Here is an 18078-nt window from a genome sequence, read left to right as displayed (position 1 = left end):
CTCCTTTTAATACATTAACAAAATTTTTTAACATCTTTTTTGGAGTATAATTGCTTTACAATGGTGTGTTAGTTTCTGCATTATAACAAAGTGAATCAGCTATACATATACATATATCCCCATATCTCCTCCCTCTTGCATCTCCTTCCCATGCTCCTTATCCCACCCCTCTAGATGGACACAAAGCTCTCTGTGCAATGTGGCTGTTTCCCACTAGCTACCTATTTTACCTTTGGTAGTATACATAAGTTCATGCCACTCTCTCACTTTGTCCCAGCTTACCATTTCCCTTCCCCATGTCCTCAAGTCCATACTCTACGTCTGCGTTTTTATTCCTGTCCTGCACCTAGGTTCTTCAAAACCTTTTTTTTTTTTAGATTCCATATATATGTATTAGCATACAGTATTTGTTTTTCTCTTTCTGACTTACTTCACTCTGTATGATAGACTCTAGGTCCATCCACCTCACTACAAATAACTCAATTTCATTTCGTTTTATGGCTGAGTAATATTCCATTGTATATATGTGCCAGATCTTCTTTATCCATTTATCTATCAATGGACACTTAGGTTGCTTCCATGTCCTGGCTATTGTAAATAGGGCTGCAATGAACATTGTGGTACGACTTTTTTTTTTTTTTGCAGTATGCGGGCCTCTCACTGTTATGGCCTCTCCTGCTGTGGAGCACAGGCTCTGGACACGCAGGCTCAGTGGCCATGGCTGATGGGCTCAGCCGCTCTGTGGCATGTGGGATCTTCCCAGGCTGGGGCACAAACCCATGTCCCCTGCATTGGCAGATGGACTCTCAACCACTGCGCCACCAGGGAAGCCCTGGTGTGTAGTTTTGACTTGCATTTCTCTGGTGATTAGTGATGTTGAGCATTCTTTCATGAGTTTGTTGGCAATCTGTGTCTTATTTGGAGAAATGTCTATTTAGGTCATCTGCCCATTTTTGGATTGGGTCGTTTGTTTTTTTGATATTGAGCTGCATGAGCTGCTTGTAAATATTGAGATTAATCCTTTGACAGTTGCTTCATTTGCAAATATTTTCTCCCATGCTGAGGGTTGTCTTTTTGTCTTGTTTATGGTTTCCTTTGCTGTGACAAAGCTTTTAAATTTCCTTAGGTCCCATTTGTTTATTTTTGGTTTTATTTCCATTACTCTAGGAAGTGGGTCAGAAAGGATCTTGCTGTGATTTATGTCATAGAGTGTTCTGCCTATATTTTCCTCTAAGAGTTTTATAGTATCTGGCCTTACATTTAGGCCTTTAATCCATTTTGAGTTTATTTTTGTGTATGGTGTTAGGGAGTGTCCTAATTTCATTCTTTTACATGTAGCTGTCAGGTTTTCCCAGCACCACTTATTGAAGAGGCTGTCTTTTCTCCATTATATATTCTTGCTTCCTTTATCAAAAATAAGGTGACCATATGTGTGTGGGTTTATCTCTGGGCTTTCTATCCTGTTCCATTGATCTATATTTCTGTTTTTGTGCCAGTACCATACTGTCTTGATTACTGTAGCTTTGTATTATAGTCTGAAGTCAGGGAGTCTGATTCCTCCAGCTCCGTTTTCCTTTCTCAAGATTACTTTGGCTATTCGGGGTCTTTAGTGTTTCCATACAAATTGTGAAATTTTTTGTTCTAGTTTTGTGAAAAATGCCATTGGTAGTTTGATAGAAAATGCATTGAATCTGTATATGGCTTTGGGTAGTATAGTCATTTTCACAATGTTGATTCTTCCAATCCAAGAACATGGTATATCTCTCCATCTGTTTGTATCATCTTTAATTTCTCTCATCAGTGTCTTATAGTTTTCTGCATACAGGTCTTTTGTCTCCTTAGGTAGGTTTATTCCTAGGTATTTTATTCTTTTTGCTGCAATGGTAAATGGGAGTGTTTCCTTAATTTCTATTTCAGATATTTCATCATTAGTGTATAGGAATGCAAGAGATTTCTGTGCATTACTTTTGTATCATTCTACTTTACAAAATTCATTGATTAGCTCTAGTAGTTTTCTGGTAGCATCTTTAGGATTCTCCATGTATAGTATCATGTCATCTGCAAACAGTGACAATTTACTTCTTCTTTTCTGACTTGGATTCCATTTATTTATTTTTTCTTCTCTGATTGCTGTCCTGAAAACTTCCAAAACTATGTTGAATAATAGTGGGGAGAGTGGGCAACCTTGTCTTCTTCCTGATCTTAGTGGAAATGGTTTCAGCTTTTCACCATTGAGAATGATGTTGGCTGTGCGTTTGTCATATATGGTCTTTATTATGTTGAGGTAAGTTCCCTCTATGCCTACTTTCTGGAGGGTTTTTATCATAAATAGGTGTTGAATTTTGTCAAAAGCTTATACTTCATCTATTGAGATGATCATATGGTTTTTCTCTTTCAGTTTTTTAATATGGTTTATCACATTGATTGATTTGCATATATTGAAGAATCCTTGCATTCCTGGGGTAAACCCCACTTGATCATGGTGTATGATCCTTTTAATGTGCTGTTGGATTCCGTTTGCCAGTATTTTGTTGAGGATTTTTGCATCTATGTTCATCAGTGATATTGGCCATAGTTTTATTTATTTTTTTAGGACTGTGTTACGTCTTCGTTGTTGCACGCAGTCCCTCTCTAGTTGCGGAGATTCGGCTACTCTTTGTTGCGCCTCGCGGGCTTCTCATTGTGGTGGCTTCTCCTGTTGTGGAGCACAGCCTCTAGGTGCACAGGCTTCAATAGTTGTGGCTCACGGGATCCAGGGCCTAGGCTCATTAGTTGTGGCACACAGGCCCAGTTGCCACAGCATGTGGGATCTTCCTGGGCCAGGGCTCGAGCCCATGTCCCCTGCATTGGCAGGCAGATTCCTAACCACTGTTCCACCAGGGAAGTCCCTGTAGTTTCCTTTCTTTGTGACATCTTTGTCTGGTTTTGGTATCAGGGTGATGGTTGCCTCGAAGAATGAGTTTGAGAGTGTTCCTCTCTCTGCTATATTTTGGATGAGTTTGAGAAGTTAGGTGTTAGCTCTTCTCTAAATGTTATATTTGATAAAATTTGCCTGTGAGTCATATGGTCCTTGGCTTTTGTTTGTTGGAAGATTTTTAATCACAGTCTCAATTTCAGTGCTTAGATTTGTCTGTTTATATTTTCTTTTTCTTCCTGGTTCAGTCTCAGAAGATTGTGCTTTTCTAAGATTTTGTCCATTTCTTCCAGGTTGTCCATTTTATTGGCATACAGTTGCATACAGTTGCTTGTAGTAGTCTCTCCTTCATATTTTTACAGTGTCAGTAGTTACTTCTCCTTTTTCATTTCTAATTCTATTGATTTGAGTCTTCTTTTTTTCTTGATGAGTCAGGCCAATGGTTTATCAATTTTGTCTTCTCAAAGAACCAGCTTTTAGTTTTATTGATCTTTGCTATTTTTTCCTTCATTTCTTTTTTATTTATTTCTGATCTGATCATAAGATTTCTTTCCTCCTGCTAACTTTGGGTTTTTTTTTTATTGTTGTTGTTGTTCTTCTTTCTCTAATTACTTTAGGTCTAAGGTTAGGTTGTTTATTTGAGATGTTGCTTGATTCTTGAGGTAGGATTGTATTGCTATAAACGTCCGTCTTAGATTGCTTTTGCTGCATCCTACAGGTTTTGGGTCGTTGTGTTTTCATTGTCATTTGTCTGTTATGAGAATTGCTACTCCAGCTTTCTTTTGATTTCCATTTTCATGGAATATCTTTTTCCATCCCCTCACTTTGAGTCTGTATCTGTCACTAGGTCTGAACTGGGTCTCTTGTAGACAGCATATGTACGGGTCTTGTATATGTATCCATTCAACCAGTCTGTGTCTTCTGGTTGGAGCATTTAATCCATTTACATTTAAGGTAATTATCAATATGTATGTTCCTATTACCAATTTCATAATTGTTTTGGGTTTGTTTTGTACGTCTTTTCCTTCCCTTGTGTTTCCTGCCTAGAGAAGTTCCTTTAACATTTGTTGTAAAGCTGGTTTTGTGGTGCTGAATTCTCACAGCTTTTGCTTGTCTGTAAATGTTTTAATTTCTCTGTCGAATCTGAATGAGATCCCTGCTGGTTAGAGTAATCTTGATTGTAGGTTTTTCCCTTTCATCACTTTAAAGATGTCCTGCCACTCCCTTCTGGCTTGCAGAGTTTCTGCTGAAAGATCAGCTTTTAACCTTATGGGGATTCCCTTGTATGTTATTTGTCGCTTTAAATATTTTTTCTTTGTTTTTAATTTTTGATAGTTTGATTAGTATATGTCTTGGCATGTTTCTCCTTGGATTTATCCTGTATGGGACTCTCTGCACTTCCTGGACTTGATTAACTATTTCCTTTCCCATATTAGGGAACTTTTCAACTATAATCTCTTCAAATATTTTCTCAGTCCCTTTCTTTTTCTCTTCTTCTCTGGGATCCCTATAATTTGAGTGTTGGTGCGTTTAATGTTGTCCCAGAGGTCTCTGAGACTGTCCTCAATTCTTTCCATTCTCTTTTCTTTATTCTGCTTTGCAGTAATTATTTCCACTATTTTATCTTCCAGGTCACTTATCCATTCTTCTGCCTCATTTATTCTGCTATTGATCCATTCTAAAGAATTTTAATTTCATTTATTGTGTTGTTCATCATTGTTTGTTTGCCCTTTAGTTTGTCTAGGTCCTTGTTAAACCTTTCTTGTATTTTCTCCATTCTATGTCTAAGATTTTGGATCATCTTTACTGTATTATTCTGAATTATTTTTCAGGTCGACTGCCTATTTGCTCTTCATTTGGTTAGTCTGGTGGGTTTTTACCTTGCTCCTTCATCTGCTGTGTGTTCCTCTGTCTTCTCATTTTGCTTAACTTACTGTGTTTGGGGTCTACTTTTCGTAAGCTACAGGTTAATAGTTTCTGTTGTTTTTGGTGTCTGCTCCCAGTGGCTAAGGTTGGTTCAGTGGGTTGTGAAGGCTTCCTAGTGGAGGGGACTAGTGTCTGTGTTCTGGTGCATGAGGCTGGATCTTGTCTTTCTGGTGGGCAGGTCTGCGTCTGGTGGTGTGTTTTGGGGTGTCTGTGACCTTATTATGATTTTAGGCAGCCTCTCTGCTAATGGGTGGGGTTCTGTTCCTGTCTTGCTAGTTGTTTGGCATAGGGTGTCCAGCACTGTAGCTTGCTTGTCGTTGAGTGGAGCTGGGCCTTGGTGCTCAGATGGACATCTCTGAGAGATTTTTGCCCTTTGATGTTATGTGGAGCTGAGAGGTCTCTGGTGTACCAATGTCCTGAACTCGGCTCTTCCCGCTCAGAGGCACAGGCCTGACTCCCAGCCAGAGAACTGAGACCCTGTCATCCACATGGATCAGAGTAAAAGGGAGAAAAAAAGAAAGAAAGAAAAAATAAAATAAATTAAAGTTATTAAATTAAAAGATAAAAAATAGTTATTAAAAAATTTAAAAAGTATATATAATATATATATATTATATATATAATTTAAAAAAAGAACGAAAGAAGAGAGCAACCAAACCAAAAAACAAATCCACCAATGATAACCAGCGCTAAAATCTATGCTAATAAACAAACAAACAAACAAAACAAACAAACAAATGGACGGACAAAACCTTAGGACAAATGGTAAAAGCAAAGCTATACAGACAAAATCACACAGAGAAGCATACACATACACACTCACAAAAAGAGAAAAAGGAAAAAAAAATTATATATTGTTGCTTCCAAAGTCCACCACCTCAATTTGGGATGATTCGTTGTCTATTCAAGTATTCCACAGATGCAGGGTACATCAAGTTGACTGTGGACATTTAATCCGCTGCTCCTGAGGATGCTGGGAGAGATTTACCTTTCTCTTCTTTGTTTGCACAGCTCCTGGGCTTCAGTTTTGGATTTGTCTCTGTCTCATGTGTAGGTTCCCGGAGGGTGTCTGTTCTTCACTCAGACTAGACGGGGTTAAAGTAGCAGCTGATTAGGGGGCTCTGGCTCACTCAGGCTGGGGGGAAAGAGGGGTATGGGATGTGGGGCGAGCCTGAGGCAGCAGAGGCTGACATGGCATTGAACCAGCCTGACATGTGCTGTGTGTTCTCCCAGGGAGGTTGTCCCTGGGTCACAGGACCCTGGCAGTGGCGGCCTGCACAGGCTCCCAGGAGGAGAGGTGTGGATAGTGACCTGTGCTTGCGCACAGCCTTCTTGGTGGTTTTAGCAGCAGCCTTAGCATTTCATGCCCATCTCTGGTGTCTGTGCTGATAGCTGTGGCTCGTGCCCATCTCTGGAGCTCATTTAGGCGGTGCTCTGAATCCCCTCTCCTCACGCACCCCAAAACAATGGTCTCTTGCCTCTTAGGCAGGTCCAGTCTTTTTCCCTGACTCCCTGCTGGCTAGCTGTGGCACACTAGCCTCCTTCAGGCTGTGTTCACACAGCCAACCCCAGTCCTCTCCCTGGGATCTGAACTCCAAAGTCCGAGCCTCAGCTCCCCGCCCCCACCTGCCCTGGTGGGTGAGCAGACAAGCCTCTCAGGCTGGTGAGTGCTGGTCGGCACAGATCCTCTGTGCGGGAATCTCTCCACTTTGTCCTCTGCACCCCTGTTGCTGCGCTCTCCTCCGTGGCTCCAAAGCGTCCCCCTCACTACCCCCGTCTCCGCCAGTGAAGGGGCTTCCTAGCGTGTGGAAACTTTTCCTCCTTCACAGCTCCCTCCCAGTGGTGCATGTCCCATCCCTATTCTTTTGTCTCTGTTTTTTCTTTTTTCTTTTGCCCTACCCAGGTACATGGGGAGTTTCTTGCCTTTTGGGAAGTCTAGGGTCTTCTGCCAGCTTTCAGTAGGTGTTCTATAGGAGTTGTTCCACATGTAGATGTATTTCTGATGTATTTGTGGGGAGGAAGGTGATCTCCATGTCTTACTCTTCTGCCATCTTGAAGATCTCTCCCCAATACATTTGCCTAAAGCTTTTATATTAAATAAATGTTTGTATTTGAAAATTTTCTACAGCTGTTGAGATAATCATATCATTTTGTCCTTTCCTCTTAGTGTTAATTTATTTTATAATTTTGAAATATCTTTGCCTTACTAATGTAAATTCAACTCATTCATGATATGTTATTTTTACATGCTATTGATTTGACTTGATACTATTTTTTTTATTCTGGCATTAATGCTTATAAATGATTTGGGCTTTTAATTGTCTGTGGCATGGCCCTTGACTGGTCTCAACCTAGGGTTATAACAACATCAAAAAAATGAGTTGGAGAAATTTCCCTATTTCATTTTTTCTGGAAAGTTTGTTAAAAAAAAAAGAGAGAGAGAGATTTAGGCTTTGTGAGTTAAAATTTTCCCATGAAATTTGTTGGGGAGAGAGAGTTTTCAGTCTGCTGACTCAAATTATGTAATGTTTGTGGGCTTATTCAAAATTTATTTGTTTTTGGGCTTCCGTGGTGGCGCAGTGGTTGAGATTCCGCCTGCTGATGCAGCGGACACGGGTTCGTGTCCTGGTCTGGGAAGATACCACATGTCGCGGAGCGGCTGGGCCTGTGAGCCATGGCCGCTGAGCCTGCTCGTCCGGAGCCTGTGCTCTGCAACGGGAGAGGCCACAACAGTGAGAGGCCCACGTATTGCAAAAAAAAAAAAAAAAAAGAAAAATTATTTGTTTTTGAGGTATTTTGATTAAAATATTTTTTAGAAAAATTTACATTTAATGTATATTTTCAAATTTATTGATACAAAAATGTTTCTAGTATTAACTTATAATATCTATATTTATATATAAGTTATCTATAACATTTCTTTTCCATTCCTAATTTTGATAATTCATGGCTTCTCTTTAACAGTCTGGCTAGGGATTTATAAATAATACTTATGTTTTCAAGGAACTAGATTTTGGTTTTGTTGTTCATCTCTCTCTCTATATATATATGTATATATATATATAAGGTATGAATTTTTACTCTTATGCTTCTTCCCTTGCCACTACTTTATTTGGATTTGTTTTCTTGACCCTTCTTCTGTGCACTTTAGTTGAATATTTGGTTCACATTTTTAAAATTTTTTGGATGATTTTTTAATTTTGCATTTCATATATTATCCAGTTGCACATTCTCACAGGATCAGCAATTACAACAGCCTCCTCGTCTCCCAAGTCTGAAAACGGCAGTACAGCCACAGCTGCAGCCAAAGACAATGCACTGATGTGCACACGAAACAAAAAATTGCACAATTTTTCCTTCATTTTTCTTAAACTAACGGCTGACGCTAAGGCTCACTGCTGGAGAAAGGAAACCCTTTTCTTCTTCATGCCTTAAACTAACATGTTAAACTTATCTGACAGGGCGGACAAGGTCTGTTCAATAATTAATCGCACACACACACGAAAAATCCTTCATGTTGCATAAATATTTTGTTACACAGGGTACAAAAATACTTTCACGTTTTGGTTGGTTTTGAAGTTTGGAAGTTGAAGTTTGGAAAGTATGAGGAACCATGGCAGGGGTGGGGTGTGCCATGGAGAGGTTCACTTATTTTTAATTTTAGAAAAGGTTTATTAAGCCTTCAAAATTTCCTCAAAGTACACATTTAGCTGTAACTTAACATATTTTGATACTTGCTATCACCTAGTTATAAATATTTTATGTCTTATAATTTAGGAGTGTGTTTTTTTAGTCTCCAGTGTGTGGTGGTATTTTGGGAACTTTATTGTATATTAAAAATTACATTGCAGATGATTTAATAATATTTTCATTATATCAAATTTGTGTTGAGACTTTCTATGTAGCCCTGTGTAAGATAAAAGCATCTGTCCTACATTCCTTGGCGTGCTGGGGTGGTGCAGCATAAAGGATTAGTGAATTCACATATGGGTAGGTTCAGAGATGCTCCCATGTGGATGTCGGCTTACCAAGGAAGCAAGCCTGTATTGTTCTTCAGTAACCTTAAGCTTTCTCATTTGTCAACCTATCAAACTTTATGATGCAGATTTTTGTAGTATAACGTCTTGCATTTTTACATTCTCCAACTTGGCATCAGGTATGTATTTTACTTAAGGACAATTTACAAATCAAAACAGAAACTTGAAATAAACTCCCTTTACAGTTGTGATTATAAGAAGCCTCAAATTCCCTTAGGCTTGATTGATAAAACATGCCATTTATCCTATGATGATGTTCAGCAAACTTTATGACAGAGGGAAACAGCTGGTGAAGTGGGTTCATTGAAAGGTGACGGTAACATAGCCATAAAAAACAAGAGGATAATGGTTTTAAAAGGGATAGTAGTTGTAACAACACCATTAACCTTTTGGTTCAAATTATTGACTGTGTGGTCTTTTTCAGAGGTCTAATCAAAGGTTTTCAGTAACTGCAATGCGGAGACAAAGAAGAAGCAATATAAAAATTGCTGTAATTATTTCCCTTCACATTATTTTTTTCCCTAACCCATTAAGATATCAAGACCATTACTGGATTTGGACTTTTTTTGAGAGTTTATATAATTTGCTTTATAGTGGAGAGAATGTTAAAGAACTATACATATATCCATACAGTAGAACAGGATTCAAACACCTGGTTGTAAGAATACACAGCAATGCTGAGAGGGTATGGCATTTTTTAGGAAGCCTAAACATAGCACAGTGTTTTCTATTTTAGGTTTATAAATCCATTTGGAAGTTTGTATGCCACTTGGGCAATAGTTCAATTTAGTGGAAATTGGAATCAGTCTCCTTTTTGACTTTGTGATTTTAGAACTGATGGAGGTTGCATGCATGCAGGAAAGGTGAAGTTAATTGCAGAGTGAATGGGATGAATGAAACCCAGATAATGTAAACATTAATGGGGCTAATTTAGATGACAAACTATGATAACAGAATTTTTTTTGAGGGAAAGGAGAATTATGGAGACTGGGGGCTCTTAAGCTGACATCCAGGATCAGGTTGATGTCCTCAGACTTTTGTGAACCTCTTGAAATATTCTGCACAATTATGTGGGAAGGTACCTTTTTGGAGGAGGCTTATAGTGTTCAGCAACTTCTCAAAGTTATGGGGGGTATGGGTCTGTGACCCCCATAAAGGTTAAGATCAAATAATCTAGATTTTTCTTTCCATATTTACCTTGTTACCTGATAACTGCTCCATTTTCTGCTTACATTTCTATAGCTAGAGTTTTGAGACGTGATGTTTCTCAATACCCTCCTCTCCCCCAAAAAGCTATTAAAATCTTCTTTGACCACCTTCTCAGAGACTTGAATGTATATGGAATTTACTTTTCAAACCAACCTTTGGGGTATATGGTCCACCAAGTAAGAAAGCACTTGTAAGTTCAAGAAGATGCAAGAAGATGAGATACTGAAGTCTGGCCCATCTTGGAATATCTGTGGCAAGGCTCCTATACACACATGAATTTCTCTACTTTATGTATGAAATATGAACCAAATATAGTTGCCCTATTGTTAAGGCCTTTGCTCATTTTTTTTAATTAAATGCAAATGTTGCATTTAAATTCGTATTTGTTTTATACATGACTCCTATACAACTCTTATGTATCTCTATTTATATAAAAATTCCACTTTTGTGAACTGAGCTTAGGTCAGATGATTTTCAACTGCAGAGTGTTACTGTTTCAACTTTAATATGTTTTGGGCTTCATTGAGAACCTGGGGAAAGGTACAGAGTCTTTCCTCAGAGACATGCTCATCCCCGCCTTTGGGACATGTAGTCCAAGGATGTCCATAAATCCTTCAGAAAGTATGGGTCCCAGAAGTACTCTCCGTTGAGGCCCTGCTTATTTCTCACCTGGTTGCACAACCTCTGACTTTGGAAACTGCAGCCCCAATTCCACAGTGGTCTTTCTCAAAGGCCAATGTGGTTATTTTGCACACCTGCTGTAAAACCTTCCAGTGGCTCCCAGTGCTTACAGGCTAAAGTCCATAAAGCCCAGCCTCATCCAGGTGCTGCATACTTGCTGGGATCGTCTTCTTGTCTAACCTCCCCCCCCCATCTCACTCTGTATGCTCTAGTCATGTGCACACCCTGACTCTTTTGCCCTTATTATGCATATACCCTGCCCAGCTTTTACTGAACCAGCCATGCTGTTCTGGAGCCTGGTCCTGGCATTTGCTGCTCTCTGCTTGGCTAGCTACCACTTGAGTATGCTTTGTGATCACACATCCACCCTCTGAGACCCATTCATCTCTTCCTGTGTGAAGCCACACTGACACCTTCCCTGCCCACTCACACCTAGTATGGTGACTCTTGGCTCCTTTGTACCACTATGGGTCCTTGTAGTGGCCTCTATGAGCACAATGGAGTTTGTTTATTTGTTTGTAATCTTACTGTAGTTGGAAACTAATTTTTTATTTCTATCTGTAAACTATTTCCTAGTACCTAGTAGGCTTCCTTTCAGTCAGGTTTTTTTTTTTTTTTTTACAGTACGCGGACCTCTCACTGCTGTGGCCTCTCCCATTGCGGAGCACAGGCTCCGGACGCGCAGGCTCAGCGGCCATGGCTCACGGGCCTAGCCGCTCCGCGGCATGTGGGATCCTCCCAGAACGGGGCACGAACCCTTGTTCCCTGAATCGGCAGGAGGACTCTCAACCACTGCACCACCAGGGGAGACCTCAGTCAGGTTTTTTTGTTGAATTTTAGGTTTGTTGAATGAATGTTTCATTTGGGCTTGGGTACCATGGGAAATTTATTAGCAGGAAAGTCTCAAAAACTTGAAGAGAAAATTATCAGTAGATAATATACAATCACTCTGTCGTCTTCCTATTTTGCTTTTGTTTTAGCACGTGGCACCAAAATATTTTAAAGAGCCAAGAAATTCTATCAAGAGAAATTTTCTTTTCATTTTTTTGGAATAGCACTATTATACAGGGGAGTGTAAAGAATATCTTGTTGAGGTTGAGAAACAAAATTCAGATTCTGTATCTGCCTTTTATTATTAGGTGACTTTAGTGGAAGCCCATTATTCAACTTAAAACTTAACCTCGTCATCTCTAAATTAGGGATCATAAAAATACTTTTTATCTTGCAAGAAAGCTGTTAGGATGGAAATGGTACATGTAGGCATATATTGTTTTGGGTAGTGTGCCATAGAAATGTTTGTATCATTAGTTATTATCATGCTGCTGGACTTGTAGAACCATTACCTTAATTTGAAAGTGAATGCCAAATGAGAGTGTTAGAACAGGGATATAAGAGAAGGTATCTTCACCCCCACTCCCTCTTCCTGTGGGTACCCATTGCAAGTGTCACCAATGGATAGCAGAGCTCTTTGTCACTGAGGCCACACTTTGTTTCAGACTCTCTCAAGCAGTCATTAATCAGGGTTAACGATTAATCAAGCAGCCATCAATCAGGTTAAAGTATTAATCAGGGCTGCCTCAAGATAAAACCTATGCACTATTTTTAATGCTAGAGTCTGTAACCGGTGAAAGAAACATTGAGTAAGGAAGAATCTTGTTAATGATTAAAAGTCCGCAGGCAAATGCACATTTCACCATCCACAGCAGCTGTGCTGTTCCATTGTTTTCTTGCATAATGGTAGGATTTTGCCTGGGCACATGGTTCCTCAGAATAAAAACGAAATGTTCTGGTCTGTTCTTTGCAGCTGGACGTGGCTGTGGACGATAAGTTTTGGTCAGTGGGATGGGAGCTGCAGTGTGGTGTGGCAGTTTCTGGGAACCATATTTTGGAGGCAGTTGGTGCCAGCTTTTTGTTCCTCTTTCTCTTGATCTCTTCCTGCATCCTGCTGCCTGGACCGTGAGGAGGGATCACAAAACAACAAGCTGGAGGAGCTTATGTCCTTGAGGACATTACTTAGCAGGGCCTCTGTACCAGCCCCAGACTAAACTTCTATTTTGTTTAACACTCTGTTAAATAGTCATTACAATCTGCTGCAAGTCCACTGTCCACTATAGTGGTTTGTTTATTTAACCTCCTCAAAAGAGTTCTTAGCACTTTAAAAGGTTGTTAAGGCAAAACACATTCACTGCAGGGATAGAAAAGCATACAAAAGTCTTTCTGTGGAGAAAGATTTTTGTACACTTTTCCACTTTGGAGAAACATGTAATATTGATGTCCATGAGGACAGTTGCCATAAATGGCAGCAGGTATGAGATGATTTGGTAGACAGAGCTATGGATTGGGAAATAGGGATGATGAATTTTGGTTTTGGCCTTAGATCAGTTGTCTGAAATTGTTCTAACTACCTAGAACCTCAATTTTCTGTTGAAAATGATGTATACCTCTGAGGGGAAGTGGTAAGAAGTTTGTGCTGATGGGGGGAGGGGGAGGGAAGTGAGGGTGTGAGGAGGGAGCAAGTCCTTTCCAAATCCGAGATAACCTGCCCCCAGATTGGGGACTGACCTGTTGGCTGGCAGAGGCCCAGTCGGGGGATCTGCTAACAAGGGATAGGAGGTAAGTGATACTTGTTATTGTGACATCCCCATATTGTAACACACCTCATAAATTTCCACACTGAATAGCTTTCTACATTTTGGTATGCACTGCTCAATTTACATTTCTATCCCAAAGCCCCACTTTTACTCTTGTGTTTCTATATATTCTGTTTATGTTTGAAAGCTCTATTTATACTGACTACAGTAAAAAAAAAAAAAAAAAAAAAAATATATATATATATATATAATAAAGTCATCCAACAACAAGAACAGTTTTTTATCAGCTTTGTCAGAATACTGTTTAGAGAGCTACATTCTCCTAATGCACAGTAGTTAAATAAACTCCAAGATTCTTATTCTTCAGTAACACATTAAATCATCTTAAATACTATGTCATAATGACAACTTGATGCAACCAGATGTGATATTTGAGGATTTAAAAGGAATACTTTTCTAAAGACATAGCTTCCTGATTTTATGTTCTTGAGCCCATTTGCACAGCTGTTCTATCACACCGCGCCACTCTCCGTGGGTGTGTATCACTTATGTGCTGTCTCATATATGGCATTACTGAAGTACAGACGAATGTTCCCCAGGACATTGGGATATGCAATTTTGTGAGATATACACTGGCTGTGATTTTGTTCTCACGGCATGATTTTCTCATGCTAGAAATGCACAAATATGTGTAGCAACCTGAGGGCATTGACATCCAGACCTTGCAAGGGCCCCCTGGTCTTGGAGTCATGTTTAAGTCAGCTGAGCCCGAAAGGACAGTATTCACTGTACCCAGGGCTAGAGAGAAGGCAGGTGGCTTGTGTAATATACAGCTGAAATGTACTAATCCACCTTTGGGTTAAGTATTACCTCCAGAGAGTGTTTTTAACAGCATCAAAATAGTAACCTCCAGTTTCTACCCTGTATTGCAATTTATTATTTATCAAAGGTGTAAGCTTTATGATATTTGAAGTTTCAATGTCACATGGGATTGGAAGTGAACTTTTGAACTTCTGATCTGATCAGTTGGTATATAAGTTGGCACAAGTTAAAGTTGTGTATGTGATGAACCATCAAAGAGAGAGAACCCATTTGACAACCATGTGATACACTGTGTGCAGGGGACAATAATGCCACGATCAAGCAGGAATCCTAGAAATTAGGTCATAACAAGCAGTGGAAGTGGGCCCTGATGAACCTGGATTCATGTCTGTGGTGAAATTATATGCTGGATAATGTCCTCAGAAAAGCTGCCATGTTTCAGTCCGGAGAGAAGCCCACTGCTGATAAAACAAATCAATTGATAAGAAGTGTCCTTATTGCACTCACTAAAAAAAAACACAACCCCAAATAAACATACACGGCCCATAAAACAAATTGCTCACCGAAAATGAGTTATACTCCAAGTTTTTTTTAAAAGTAAATTATACCACAGAATCTTCAGTGATGTTTCCATCCACTCTTATAAAGAGTAAGATTATAAACAGTACTTAAAGTAAATGTTTTCACATTTCTTTTTAGTTTCATTTTTTTCCAATCTACAGGATTACCAAGAGCAAAATATAAAAGAAAAAAATAAGTGGTAGAAATTGCCTGTTTTGTGAAATATAGGAAAAAATATACCATCTGTGATTTAGCACAGTTCTCAATATCCCATCTGTGGTCTAAACGCAATTTTTCACAAAGGCTGAATCCATTGTTGTTCAGTATGATTTTTTAAAATAATTTTCTAAGAAGACTACTTCTGTAAGACACTATTATTCTTGGCATGGAGTTTCTTTTGAATGAAATAATAAATATGGCCTTTACAACTGTTTTGAGGATTTCTTGTTGTTGTATGCAAGGGCTTAAAATTCTGAAAATCACCTCATCCTTCTATCACCCTATCCCCAGCAAACTTCACTATATAAAATGTATTTTGAACCCTGTGTGATGGGATTTTGTTTCCTTATTCATTGATTAAGCAAATATTTATTACTGAGAATCTTGGAGGGGTTTCCATGTATAAAGGAATCCCAAAGTGTTAAATGGCATTATTAGGCTGCTTCAGTCAGTGTAGTTTGATTCAGTATTAATTAGAAAACACAATGGTGCATTTCACAGTGACCACTGGTCTTTTCTTAGGACGATGCTGCCATCTACTCACTGCCCTTTGATGAACTCATCTGGTGATATGAAGCCACACATGGGCAGCTTTACCAGTCACCATCATATAATACAGAAGTGTCACCATTACTGACACTTTAGACTGGCTAATTCTTTGTTGTGAGAGGCTGCCCTGTACACTGTAGGAGGCTGAGCAGGACCGCTGGCCTCTACCCACTAGATGCCAGTAGTACCCCACTCCCCTAATTGTGACAACCACAAATGTCTCCAGAAATTGCCGACTGTCCTCCAGGGGAAAATTCACTTTTGAGTGAGAACCACTCATAGGAAAGGAACCACCAAATGTTCATATTAACAACGGTCGAACACTATTACGTTTTCTTTTCTTTTTCTTTCTCTTGGCAGGGTAATAACCAATGACTTGCACTTAGCTTTTGCAGTAGATGAGTTTGTGATGGGAATTGCTACTGAACATAGAAAGAAAAGTGGGAGATGGTTTAGGAGAAGCTAGGGCTGTGAGACCCGCTTTGTAATGTAGGAAAAGCAACTGGCCCTGTTGTCATTAAACACAGCTCTGTTCTCCAACCACCTAGGGTTATTCGGAAGCTAACCATGCTGTCTCAGGGCATCATTACTTTCTTCATGCTGGATCCTTGGTGTGGAGGTCCAGCCTTCCTTGCTTGGAAAAATCTTCTTCAAAACGAAGAGGCTGGACGGCTCCAGTGTCTTTTCCATGTTTTCTGTGAGAGTTTCCTGGGTCCCACCAGTAACACAAAATTTCTCTTTCTGCTTCCATGCTGTGGACTTATTTCAAATGAGTACTTTTTGTATTCTGCTCGATATTTTAGTTAATTGGTTAGATATCTGCCTCCCTTAGATATTATATACTCTTTGCCGCTAGGCTACTCTTATTGTGGCCTGTTATCTAGTCTAGGGATTGCATTTGACTGTGAGTAACAGAAATCTGGCTTCAACTTAAATAGGGAACTTTTCCCCCTTACATTATAAGTAGACAGCTAAAGTCATTGGCTTAGCAGCTCAACAACAACTAAGTTAAATCCCCAAAGTTCTCTTAGCCTTTCCTTCTTGGTTGCAAGATGGCAACTATGCAGCCAGCCTTTACCTGTGCATTCCAGAGGTGGGAGTAAGATTCTGAAGAGATCAGCAGACTTCCCTTCTTGTAGGTCAGAGCTGAGTCGCATGGCGATTTCTGCAGAGGTGGGGGAGTGGAGTTGTATAGTCTGTCGTAGAAAATGGCAAAGAAAAGAAGGTCGGAATAGATTTCGAATTACTCATCCTCCACTGGCTAACAGCACTGTAAGGGCTTGTGGAAGAAATGCAAGTTAGACTCTGCTCAGACTGGAACTCTTCATCCCATGGCCTTTGGTACAGGAGGAAAAAACACAAACACTTTACCAAAGAAGCTTCCTCATATGTGACATGAAACTATAAATTAGACCTTAATTTGGCCGTTGCTTTCAAATAAGAGTTTATTAAAGATTCATGCATCCTTATCATTGTTTGCTTTGATTCTTCATGGTTCAGGGAAGGGATGCAGTAAAATGAATCTGTAGGAGAAGGTGCAGAAGTCAGAGGAGAAAAGTGTGGGGTAGAAATGAAGGCCCTAGTGAGCCAGGAGGACTTTGAAGACAGAAAGAAAGTCGGAAGGGCAGATGTGAACAGTGGGATTTGGATAAAGACATCATCTTTTCTTTTTTTATCCTAAATCAAGCTCTTTATTCAGAAGAGGATCACTTTGTGGTTCCATTAAACAAAATAACAGGTCCTGCTCTGATATTTGACGGGGAGACCCTCAGCCTCCCATCCCTTGGCTTCGCTGACGTGAGAGCTCACTGAGGGAACAGTTTCCTCCATAGAAAGCTCTGGAGACCCACATTTTTCTTTTCCCCAGAGATTTCTGCAGCTTCAGCTAGTCTTGGGTATGATGAATGACATGTGATTTGTTGTGGCCTTTATGAAAACTCAGAGAAAGAAAAATGGAGGTAGAAAAAGACTATTTCCCTTTTCTTATCCACAATAATAAACTTATACTTAATTCATGGGGTCTTTTCTCATGAAACAGTAGACTTACTAGAAAAGAGACAAGATAATAAGTGGTGGGGGATCTTTGCAAAGGTTTATTATTGGTGGTAATAATGGTGGGAAGGCATAGATTACTCACACCTGGCTGGCTCTGGCTTCTTCTAGTTCAATGGCCTGTCATTGGCAGCTGTGCCAAGAAACACGATTGTTCATGATATTTCCATTAAATGCAGTTTGTCCCTAATCAACCCAATGGACAATTAATGCCGGGACATCTATGCGTTTGGCTAAACTACAGATTTATGTTTGTATTTTCTACAATCTCCTGAAGAAAATGACTATTGTTTTGTGTGTGTGTGTGTGTGTGTGTGTGTGTGTGTGTGTGTGTGTGTGTGTTTTGGCTTTATTATTCACCTTGAGGTGTCCTGATATTTGCTTGTAAGTTGGACTTTAAGGGATTAACTATGTAGAATTCTTGGGTTTGGAAAGCAAGTTTATGTTCCTCTTATTCTTACTCTTGTTGGCTTAAAAATTATTTCATATTATGAAAGCAATACAACATCCTCAAAAG

The sequence above is a fragment of the Neophocaena asiaeorientalis genome, unplaced genomic scaffold (assembly GCF_003031525.2).
Source record: "Neophocaena asiaeorientalis asiaeorientalis breed wild unplaced genomic scaffold, Neophocaena_asiaeorientalis_V1.1 scaffold362, whole genome shotgun sequence".
Taxonomy (NCBI): Eukaryota; Metazoa; Chordata; class Mammalia; order Artiodactyla; family Phocoenidae; genus Neophocaena; species Neophocaena asiaeorientalis.
The sequence above is the reverse complement of the archived record's forward strand: the minus strand, read 5'-3'. Positions refer to the sequence as shown.